This window comes from Lichenostomus cassidix, chromosome 2, assembly GCF_008360975.1.
Source record: "Lichenostomus cassidix isolate B80296 chromosome 2, HeHo_3.0, whole genome shotgun sequence".
Lineage (NCBI taxonomy): Eukaryota > Metazoa > Chordata > Aves > Passeriformes > Meliphagidae > Lichenostomus > Lichenostomus cassidix.
Genome location: NC_139482.1, coordinates 142,889,878 through 142,902,214, shown reverse-complemented (window position 1 = coordinate 142,902,214; position 12,337 = coordinate 142,889,878). Strand labels below are relative to the sequence as shown.

The 12,337-nt window shown below is 41.9% G+C and overlaps 1 protein-coding gene and 1 long non-coding RNA gene across 4 annotated transcripts in view; one reads left to right on the top strand and one right to left on the bottom strand.

Moving 5' to 3' along the window:
• Positions 1 to 12,337, top strand: part of ASAP1 (ArfGAP with SH3 domain, ankyrin repeat and PH domain 1) — a 144,983-nt gene that overhangs the window by 497 nt on the left and 132,149 nt on the right. The window lies entirely within an intron of this gene.
• The window catches only part of LOC146442428 (uncharacterized), a 41,079-nt gene that overhangs the window by 12,897 nt on the left and 15,845 nt on the right, over positions 1 to 12,337 (bottom strand). The window lies entirely within an intron of this gene.

Genomic DNA, 12,337 nt, shown 5'->3' with positions numbered 1-12,337 from the left:
TTATGTTTTATTGTGGATCTAGATTTAAGTTTTAAGAAGAATATGTGTGCCAAATATTTGCCCTATTGTCTCTTAAATAAGTTTGCAGTAGGAGTGACAGTGTATTCCATGCAGCAATGTTCCGGGAGGCCAGAAAGGGGATTTCTGTTGTTGGAGGGAAAAGGGAAAATGCTGAGTGCTATGCTGCTCTGAATGAACTGGAAATCTGCATTCAGACATGGGGCTTAGCTAAGGTTTTAGCTTCATTTTTGGATGCGAGAATTCATGATGACATTATCAGCCTTAGGTGGTTTTAGTCAAACCACAGTTACAAGTGCAATGAGTTGGCGAGTCTCAAAATCAGTGACTTAGAATTTGAAAAGAGAAAAATCTTTTTTTCAGGCCTCTGAAGCAGATTTCATTATTGGCAACCATCGAAGTGTTGCTGGAGTAAGTTGTGGAAGATAAAGCATCATCACTGTTGCAACTTTTGTTCTGTCCCATGGCTGGAGGCTGTGGTTGTGCTGAACATTCCTGAGCTGCTCATTGGAGCCAGTCCAGGGATTTGATTCTCTAATTGTAGGGGAAAAACTTGATTCAGAAATTGCTTAGATGTATGGAAACATCTATAGGAAAACCAGCTTTTTATAGTAATTTTACTTTTTTATACTAATTTTGCTATTTTGCTTAGACTATTGAACAAGTCCTGAATTCTAGTGTACAGTACTGCATGTCAAACAAGAGAATTTGATATTTCAATTTTGGGGGGTTAGTAGGACAGAATACTTCCGTTCTTATACCAATAAAGGGAAAGAGCCATTTTCCAAGTTCTTTGCAAAGCTTCCAGATTTGAGATTTTTAAACTAATTGCATGGTGTGCCAGCTATCTGTACAACCTTTGAATGTGATCCTGCTGCTCATCTTCGTGGTTTTCTTTGCTTTAAGTGGAAGGTATGCTAGAGCAACCAGACCAAACTCATGTCTTGTCTGCCTGGGAACCTTCAAAAATTCAGTTTTAATTATTAACAACACTGAAACTGGTGGCATTTTATGCATTGAAAGGTCAGTTCTTGCTGTGTGTAGGATGTACTCTCATTGTAGTGGGTTGACTGTCAAAAAATGAAAGGGGTGGCAAGGAACCCTTCACCTGAGTTAGACTGGAATGTGGTGCCCTGCCTTGCAGTTCACATGCAATTTGGTGGTCTCTGGACATGGATGTGATCAAACTGGCTGCAGCAGAAATGTGCTCCTCTCAAAGCTTGTAAAAGAGTCAAATGTCGCCAATGATCACCAGTGATGTCGACTGCAGAAAATACAGATGAGGAGTCAGGGGAAATATAAACACTCATCTAAGTCTACCCAAATTTCCTAGCTTTGGAAATTTTTTGGCCTTCCTGTGAGGAGGATCCTTGAGACTCGGCCAGTTGTGGGGTTTTACCCCTTTTTGTAGGGCTGTCAGAACTTTTCTGGTGTCAGCCAGGTTGGGAATGCTGTGGGAATAGTTTTTCTGGTGGTATTTTAGTATTTCCTCTTCTGCTCACACCCAGAGCAGGAAGTGCAGAAGCACAACCTTCAGCTCATTGTGTACGGGTTTCTTTTTATAAACCTGAATTCTCTGCCTACCTCCCTCTTTTTTTTTTTTCCCTCACAGCCCTCACATATGATCAAGGTTCTGTTTGATTTAGACTAAGATTTTTTATGTATTTTCATAAAACTATACTAAGCATTAAGTAGTTCCTTAGTAATTCCTTAGTAAGTGATTATCACATTAGTTTTCAATTGTCTAAGTGCAATATTCCCAACCAGTTACCCATGGTAGTCAATGTTAATGTGCCAATGTCCCCCAGTAGCTGCTTCTACTGGCATCTACTCCTGAACCCTCAGCAGCATGAGGACTAGCTGACCATCAAGACCTACCTACTCAGTTGCCCATATAGAAATTCTCGAAATTCTTTTTTTATCACAAGCTGCACCATTAAACTCTCTAAGATTAGACATTTCATGCTTTAATGTTCTTTTCCTCACTCATTTTCTTTTTCTGCATCAGTGAGGAGGTTCGACTCATGCGCCCTCACTCCATGTGTCCAACTCACTCACCATCATGACTGCCAGTCCTCCTGCCTTCCTTGCTGTTGTTGGCAAGAATGGATAAACAATTTTGACAGGTACAGAGTCTTGCAGAGCTAAGTTCATAAAGCACAGTGATGTTTCACTGATCAGATGACAAATGGACCAGAGAAACTAAACCACTTTCACTGAAAACATCCCCCACAACCAAAAAATTTTAACCTCTCCTTTTCATACAGTTTTACACTAAAAGCAAATAATTCCATTTTGTTTCACACCAAAGAAAGCAGATCATGTTTGGATTGTATCTCCCCCCTCAAGACTACCCTAGCCACATTGGGAGCCTTTAATCTGCCATTTTAGAAATTAAAATAAAGGTAAGATGGATCTCAAAGTTGGTCTGTGGCAAAATGATGATCTCTATCTCCACTTGGGTCCACTCTCAGGAAATCTACATGAGCAGCTCTGCCAGTCATGTTTGGAAACTGTCCCCATGAGTTTGTAAGACAATTTGCTCCTCAACAGCTTCATAGTCTTCAAAAATACAAGGAAACTCAAGCAAAGGCAAGTTAATTTAACTTAGCTCAATCCTAAAGTTACTAAAATCCTCAGTAACTTAAGAAGATTTAAGCAGATGCAATGGAATTGCTGAGGGGATTTGAGTTCTGTGCTTGCTTTGGGGTGTTTCTTTTTCAGTTGCTCTTGGCTCTAAGTCTCTTTGGTGGCCTTTGGGGAGTTGCAGAGCTCCAGAGAGGACACAAGAAGGGGGAGGGAATGACAGCATGGGTCATTATTTCAGACACTGATTAGCAGCAGGGCTCAGCCTAGACCACACATCTCTCCTCCCATGTGGCACCCAGGAGCCAAACTCCATCCATGCTGGACAGGGTGAGATGTGAAGCTCCCTGCTCAGTCCCCCCTGAACCCCAAAGCTGGGCTCAGCCCTGCCAAGTGATGCTTTTAGTGCATCTTCCTCTATCTCAATTGGAGTTAACAAAATCCATCTGTCTCTGTGAGTCAGCAGAAAAGCATTCAGCTTTTATAAGAGTTAAGGGACATGGGATAGGGCAATGTCGAAGCGCAGACGTCTTCCCCTGGCTTGGCACTTGCACATCACACAGGGAGAGGGGGTTGCATTTTCAGTTCCTATGCACCAGAAGAGCTGATTTACACCAGCGGAGGATGTGGCCCGTGGTGTGCATGGCCATGGCTGCTGAACAAGGCTCCTTTCTTTCATCAGCAAAGAAATGTGCAAACGGCATCACCCAGCACACACTGTGACGCGGCGGCTGCTGGCAGTTTGGCAAAGTCAGAAGATAACTCTATTTTCATCTCATCAAAAGCAAAACGAGGAAATCTCCCCTCTACCCTTCTGCCCCCACTGCTACCACCCTGGCTTCAGCAAGCTGATCCTTAGGTATTTGTGTGGGGGTTTGTTCTCAGTGGTTAACCACATAACAATTTGAAGCATGTGGCTAGCTCAAAAGAAGCTGCCTTTAAACATTTGCAGACTGTAATTGTGTTGGAGAGAGAGAAGGCCTGGCTGGGGGCTGCTGGCCACCCTGGGGGCTGCGGCAGGAAGCCCTGAACATCCCACAGCAAGGTCCCATGAAGAGGGGAGAAAAAGCTGATTTTACGTATAGGAACTTCTCTTCTTGACAGTGCTTTACAGCCAGGGTCAGATCTTCCCACCTCATGTTTGTGTCTTTACTTGTTTGTGTCAGAGCAAAACGCCCAATGGGAAACAAAAGGGAGAGAAAAGGGGTGGTAATGAGGGGGACAGTGTTTTGGCACATCATTTCATAAATAAAGCCAGAGAAAAAATAACAAAGAAATTGGAGAAGCTTTTCTGTGGAGCTGAGAGTGCCTGAGACTGCTGCATGGTCCCTGGGGGAAGGGGTGAGAGGTGGGGTTGGAGAGCCAGGCTCTGCAGGGGATGGCAAGGAATAACCCTCTTTGGGGTGGTAAAATGCCTCATTAGAGGTCTTCCATCCCTCAAATGTGAATTTTTTGGACAAAGAAGAAAGACTGGAGAGAGGTGCATGGACTAGATGAGCAGTTATGCTTGCAGGGGTAAAGATCCCAACACCCGCATGGTGCCTTAGTGCTTGTTATCCCAGAGCTGTGGGGCTATGCTAACATCCAGTTTTAAAGGACCTGGGGCATAAAGAAGCCAATAAAGCTGAAGATTGCAATGTTTCCCCATGGGAGAAGATGTCTCTGAGACATTCTGCAAGTAGTTTGTGACTCCCTAAGGCCATGAGATTTTAATTGCCACTTGATCCAGCTCATCCTCAGTCCATGGTTAGGAGAGCCTCTCCTTGGGCACACATATACACACTCCTAAGTGTTCATTTGGAAAATAACAAGTGCAACCAACCTTCACCCAAGTACAACCTCACTTGTAACTCAGCAGGTAAAAATACTGTATCTGTACAATTGTCTGAATGGCCCCTGATCTAGGATAGCAAATGGCTTTTGGAGTGTTGCCTTAAGGTTGAAAAGTTAAACTGCTTTAGAGAAAGGGTAAATAAGGCCTTGCCAAGTCTTTTTTCATGGCTACAGTGACTGAAGCTGTAGCATTGTGGCACAGGGATGGGATGGGATGGGATTGCAACTACAAATCAAGCTGTGCCCCAGGTCCTGGGAGGACCTGCAACATCACACGTTCCTCCATATCTCTTCTCCAGTCTGGAGAGAAAATAAATCAGCTCTTAGTGGCTGAATGACACCCCTAGGATTGCCACTTTCTTGCTCTGAATTATGATGTGACCATAGGCAAGTTCACTGCATGGCACTACCCAGACCAGCAGCAGGAGCAGCGTGGCTGACTCCTCTACTTTCCTTTTGTTCAGCTCTGCAGCAGCCAGAAGGGAGCATGTATGAGGGAAAGGCAGGGCACATGGTTGATATGCTCCTCAGAACCACTGGTGCAAGGAGAGGGAGATGTCTTCTGCCAAGCCTGGCTCAGATGCACATCCTTTTTATAGCAGCTGGCCAAGAGCATAGAAAGCAATTTTGTCCTGGCCAGAACTGCCAGCCAGAGAGGCAGCAGGATGTTTCAGGCACTAGGAGAAGCCTTACAGTATCTAGAGTCAGCATAACACCAAGACCTTAGCACAGTGCTATGATTCCACATAGAACATAAAACCAGCTGAGCCAACACTTCAGGATCTTGTCTCCAGCAGTGGCTGACATGTGAAAGGTACAAGAGTAGAACAGGGAGGACATGTAGCAGAATTTCCAGAGATTATGGCCCCAACATTACAGGATCTCATCTGGAGGATTTTCTGAGCTTTCAGAGCTCGTGCTTAGGATGTACTTGTCCTGCATATATGTGCAACATACTTTGTAGGCTTTTTTCTACTTAAACTAATACACATTTTAGGCATCCATTTTAAAAACACTATTATAGGTACATGAGATTGTTAGACTAAAATGGGTAGACAAAGTCATGGAAGGAATTTTGTCTTGAATTTACAGTTATTAAATCATTATTTACAGTGAGGATACAATCCTAGTTTCCTAGCTGATTTATAGTAGTGCTACAAACTGAATTTTGTGGAAATATTACAGATTTATTTGTGAGTAAATAAGATCTATGCCATCACCCTGGAACTCTAGTGCTTTATTTATCTTATTTAGCATGGAACTATATTACTACTTTCCTTCTGCATTAAAATCCAAGCAGTTCAGCATTCACACAAATTAATATGCCTACTGATGGAATTATTTACATAACGCCATACTTGCCATAAGATGTGCAAGACTGCATTCTCTGCTGATGTAGGATACTGGCTCCATCCATCTGATAAGAGGCAGGTTGTAGTTGCACATCCTGTAATATTTATTTCAGCAGGCGTCCTTTTATTCCTGTTCATAATTAGTAGCTGAGTACTTAGCAAAGCTTGTCAGGATCAGAAATTCCTACAATTCAGTAGTTATCTATATTCATGAACAAAGAGGATCTCTACCTTGGTAGAATAATTTCTGAAGATATTTTAAAATAATTAAGGTATTTAAAACTAACGGGTACCATAATTCTACATTAAGTATAGAGCTTTTGAATTATTATCAACCAGCAGAGAATAATTTTGATGTTACATTTGTCCTAAATGAATCTGATTCCAGATTTAATCAATGGTAAGACAGGTCTTAGCCGGAATCCCGCATCTCACAGATCATTTAAACTTTGTAATTTTCATTTTCTGTGTTTATGACGCTGTGGTTGAGAATGTTCTATCATATTTCTGTACTGACCACGATGGGGTTAAGAATCTACTATCCAAGATGATCGACAGCTGGTATTTACTCTCACTACCTAGAAAAATGGGATTTGGCTCAGTGGAAACAAATTTCCTTACTACTGAGAATATTAGACTTAAAGGGTGTCAGTAGCAGAAGAACACTTATAAAAAGGTGATTGTAAGTCATGTTGTGCTGGAGCCATGCAACAGCTTACTTGACACCTGGTCTGAATTACAGAAATCTCTTGATGGTTGAGATTTATGTTTTTCTTCTCAGAGTTCCTTGGAAGCTCAGAGCAGTAATTAGGCTCTTTCCCCTATAGGGTGGTATATACACGTCTGCACAGGGTATTTCACAAACTCCTACACTTCATCCCCTCCATTGCCTTTGAGCACACAGAACAGCCTAGCTGGAAGGTTCCTCTTCAGTGAGACATATCCTTCCATCAAGGATCATTTCTAACACTACTTCTGCGCATTTTATGACACTTTGATTTCCCAAACAGCCACAAGTGGCTGACACATGTATCTCCTTCTCAAGTCCGGGATGTGCAATAGGCTCATGTCCTGTGAGTCACATCAGCAGTGTCCTAAGCAAAGTCACCCAATAGCTACAGCTTGAGCAAGACTATCAGACTTACAAGTAAATTGTTACCACAGATTTACACAGTTAGACAGACCAGGGACAAGAGGAAACATGATCCCAGGCAGTAAGACTAGGTTTAGCCTGACCTTAAGGAAAAGAAGTAGTCTTAACACTTTTCCATGATGCTGGTGCTGAAAGACACCTTATCATTTAAGGTAACCTAATCCATTCTGTAATTTGCATCCTGGGAGAAAAAAAGTAACTTATATCATAGGAATTCATATTATTTAAATGGAGTTTAAATAATGTGTTTCTGAGAACTCTGCGGTATCCCTAGCTTGTCTACAAGCGAGATTGAGGCAACTGAATTGTGTGTGCATGTGTCTCCCCAAGACTTTGACCCTCCCTCAACCAAGACAGATGGAGGAACAGAGGTCTCAAGAGCTCCTACACATTTTGTAAAAATAGGCAGATTGCTAGAAGGAAAACAAAAATACTGCTTGAAACCTCTGACTACCTCCTCCTCAAGGGAAAAGCCACAACTACTGTAAGACCAAAAGAGAATTTCCACAGGAGTGTAATGATGTGCTCACTGCAACACAGGAGAAAAACCTCCAGAGCATTTGCCCCTCCAGGCTGCCAATAAGGGGTTTCAAAGTCCCCAAATCTTCTTGATGTTCATGCAAACCTGCGTGTGCCAATGTGGCTTTAGGAGCAATAACAGTTCAGTGAAAGACACCTGTTGTTATTTGTCCCAGTACTTAAATTCTCCCTCCTTGCATTATCACAGGCTATTAAACCACCATGGTAATGCAAAAAGTGTTTCCTGGAGATTATAATGTCCTGGCATCAGTACTGCTTCCATACTAGGGCTGGCTGCTAGTCCAGTGGCAATGTTTTGAGAGGACCCTGTTGGCTAAAGTTGGCCATTGTAGGTAAAGTCTTAAATCAGCAATTACTAAGAGTTGATTGCCTAAAATTCAGAACTTTAGCTCATAACAAAGTCCTGGATAGATTATTTCAATGTTGTTTTGGCGGTGAGGTTGGTTATTTCAGTCCACTAAGGGTTTTGCTAGACAAGAGTTCAGTGCTTCCTCTGGAGTTTCCCAGTGCAGGACAATGTAACTCCATCCTGAGCTGCAGAACATTTGTTTTTACAGTTCAAGGCCTGTTCTAAATAGAAATCATCAGGTGGGCCAGGCTGTTGAAGACAAGTCAATTTGAGTCTTGTGGAAAGACAGTGGACTCCCTTCAGAACAGGAAATTAGATGGGAGAGAAACTAGGATGCCCAGAAAGGACAGGATTGTGCTTTTGCTCCTTAGCACCTCCAGCTACCTGCAACATATAGGAGTTTACCAGGTTTAGCAGGAGATGAGTGGTGATCATGAGCACCAGAAATGAGCAGAACCAGCCAGCTCCTACTCCAGAAGCAAACTGCAGCAGGCTTGCCTCTGCTTCCCACAGATAGAATGCAAGGGAGGAGGAAGACCACAGTGACCAAGCAGCATCTGTGTGAACACTGACAACACCCCTCTGTAGTTATCATGAGAAAATATGTGTCTGCTTTGTCCTTTCTTGTGCGTGACAGAAACAAACAAGATTATTTTTTTTTCCCAGAAATGAAATGGGTTCATTTTGGAATGCGCTGGGCGGATCAGGTTCTTCTAAGTACTGAAGGATATATATGTGGGATTTCAACATTTTTAAGCCCTCCCAGGATATTTGTGCAATATTAATTGTGTCGGTTACTGCACTGTTTTTGCAGCAAGCAGTAGACCTGATGTAAGGAAAGCTGGCCTCATTTGTGCTGTTAAGTCTTTCTCAGAAGCAGAAACTATTTGCAAGATCATAACTTCCCTCACAGACACTATGTTTAATTGGGGAAGAGTTCTCTTCCAGGAGTACTATTCTTACTTCAGTTCACATCTGCACAGTATTTTCGTGACCAGGAGATCAAGAGAAATAGGATCTGAACAACTGCTTCTCTAAGTAATAATGAACAGAGAGCTGTGCAGTAAATCATAATGTGCAATAAAATGAAAAACAAAATTTGGCTAGAGATTAATGACTGGGAAGGGACTTACGGAATTAAATTGGATCAGATGTTCCCTGGAAAAAAATCTGAGATATATTCACAGGGCTCTACGGTGTTGGTTTTGTTTCTCACAAAGGAAGATTTAACTTGATTGTTTTGTAGCTACTAACAAATTCTAGGCCTTTCAGAGTGATATTAAGGGCTTGTGGGAAAGGACAGGCACTGGCTGGAAATTCTGGTCCCACTCAGGAAGGGGAGAGGAATAAACATGGAACCTTCCTGCTACACAATGCCACAAACTTCTCAAGTGTTGCAGGGGGCATCACATTTTTACAAGATAAGGAGGGCTGACTTCAGTTCCCATGTTCAGGGGCAGATTCACGATTACAGGTCTGCTACAGAGACTGACAGCCCTGAACTCTCTAAGGCTGTGCTCAAAGCCCAGCTGTACCTCCCATGTTCCCTGTTGGGTGCTTTAGCTGCCTCCTTCTTTCACTGTGCCTTCTCCTGCTAACCCAGTCTTAAGTGTCCAAGCTTCCAGATGCTGGCTAAAAAGACGTATGGGCCACTGACTCAGAATTTTGAATTTTCCCAGGGACTAAGGCACTCTAAACCTACCCTCAACTGGGGATTTGCTTCTGACTCCAACCACAAGCAGAAAAACATTTGCACTTCAAGAACTGCCCACCAAAGAAAACAACTTAAAACTGTAAACCAGTGATGGGGACTGACATTTCCCATTGATGCTGGTGGTTTTTCTAATCAGAGATGTGACTTTTTTTGTCAAGATCCAGACTCGAGTCATTAATATATCAGAAGAAGGAAACCAAAGCTGCATAAATCATTACTGATGGTGCTAGAGATAACGAAAACTCTTTCCCCTGTAATTAATTTGCAGAACTGAAAGTGAAACAGTCCCGTGGTAGGACAGATCAAAAGGCCCTGCTCGGTAGGAGCAATTATAAAGGTAATGAACACATCTCCCTTCTTGCCTGCTCTCTGCAGCCCAGCAGATCTGCAGTGCTGGGGTTACAGACTTGGCCTTATTAACTCATGCTCCTTAGGCTTTAGTAAAAAATGGACTTAACAACAGTTGCCTAGAATCTGAAGAAGAGGAGAAGGCTATGTTATCAAAACCTAGAATGTAATACCACTTTAAAATGCATCAAAGTGCTCAGAGCAAATTCTCCGGAGACTGGGGACTTAGTCATCCCAGGTTTCTCCAGCTCATTTAGATGATTGCCCTTGAAACAGTTCTTTCTTTCTTTCTTTCTTTCTTTCTTTCTTTCTTTCTTTCTTTCTTTCTTTCTTTCTTTCTCTCTCTCTCTCTCTCTCTTTCTCTTTCTCTCTTTCTCTCTTTCTTTCCCTCTTTCTTTCTCTCTCTCTTTCTCTCTTTCTTTCTTTCTCTCTCTCTCTTTCTTTTTCTTTCTCTTTCATTCTCTTTCTTTCTCTTTCTTTCTCTTTCTTTCTCTTTCTTTTTCTTTCTTTCTCTCTCTCTCTCTTCCTTCCTTCCTTTCCTTCCTTCTCTTTCTCTCTCTCTCTCTCTGTCTCTCTCTCTTTTTCACTCTTTCTTTCACTTGGTAAGTGTTCACAGAGCAGGCAGCTCAGCTCCACACTTGCAGAAGGGCAGAAGAAACCTCTAGAGTCCCACAACGCACATCTCTGCTTTATACAATATGAGCCAAACCCCTCTGAGTTTATTCAAAACACTCATCTCACTGTCACTTGCAGAGATATTAGGAACTCATTAGCCAGTTTAAGTAATTGATGCACCGGTAAAATTAATTTTTTTATTAAGTGATTTATTAAATAACAGGAGCTGTTTAGAGAATATAATGTGTGATTTATTCTGCATTTTTAAATACCCTCATGGCCTGGAGGCACTCAGTCTCAATGCTTTCCCACCTTCTTGAAAACTATATGATTTGCTTACTTCTGTCTTGGTATAAATTCATGCTCTCACCAAGACAAGGAAGCCCAAGTACTGTTACATGAGCTTGAACAGGAAACTGATACAAATGAAACTGAAAAAAGAAGTTATTTTTCTGATGCATCCTTTTCTTGGTAAAAGTATAAAACTTACATAACAACATATAATTTTATTGTGGGTTTTTTCTGTAACTTCTATTGAAGAAAATCCTAAAGATCAGTACAACATCCCATTAGATTGCCACTGGAATCTAATGGAAAACATGTCAACATCCATGGTTGTGCACCAGGTATTTTTCTGTTTTCCATTGAAAGGTTGGTTTTGGTTTTTTTTAATTTTTTTTCTTCCTCCTAATGTCCCTTACTGGCTGTAGAATTAGAGGTACAGTCTTATACCTGCCCATGGTATGGTTCAGGCAGAAATAAGAAGGCCCTGCTGCAATGCCCTTAGGCATGCAGCATCTTTGGGGTAGGTGTTTACCTCTGGGATCAACACCCAACTCTCTTTTCATCAGTAGAATGAAAGAAGCAGTTTAGTGTGTGATTCATGACTTTATAGACATCTACTTTAGTATCTCTGGTTTAAAATTCTACTTTTGTAGGATGAGGTGAGATGCAACCTACTTTCAATTGTCTGTGTTGACCATATCATCAGTCACGATGAAAGGAGTCTGGAGTGAACAGGCCAGGCAAAGACACTTTGTCAGATACATCCCACTTTTACAGTCTAAAAGTTGAGTCAGAGCTCACTAAAGTGGAGGTAAAGCATCCCATTTACATGGACTGAGTTTGGGTTAAGTTGTAAAGGCTCTGTTCTGTCACTAACTTTTATATTTATCTCATTTTTCCATGTAGATAGGACATATGATTTCAAAGATAAAGAGATCCTTGCTCATGGGTCTGGGCATGACTCACTGTATGGGTAAACACAGACCTGAAGAGAATACTTAGGAATATCTTTCTATGCCTGCACTGAGATTTCTATGTGCCTTGTATTTTGGGAAATTCTGTACAGATGCTTTGATAGTTCTGCACTCTGCTGAAGGACAGGATGGCTAGACTTATTATTGAGCCAAAATAAATTACATTTTCATGGGGCTGTTAAGTAGAAGAGTGGTACTGCTTGTTGCATGGCAAAGAGGAAGGAATGACAAACAGCACTGTGAAGGGCAGAGCTGTACCAAGACAAGAGGGGTTGTCACAAACTGGAGCCTGATGGTCTTGTCTTCAGTCTGCTATAGCCATCCTACAAATATATATGAAACATATTAACTTCTGTGAGGTGTTCAGACACCAGGACACCGCATGACCTCAGGAGTACTTGACTAATCAATGAAGGCTGGAAGTAGGTGTGCTGCTTGCTTTGCTTGAGCACTGCCAATACAGAGTGGGAAAACTGCTGTAGGAAGGACATGGAATGCTCAAACGCACCCGACATTTTGTGCAGAGACAATTTGATCTTTAACACAGATACACAAGGTTTAGTTTCTAAT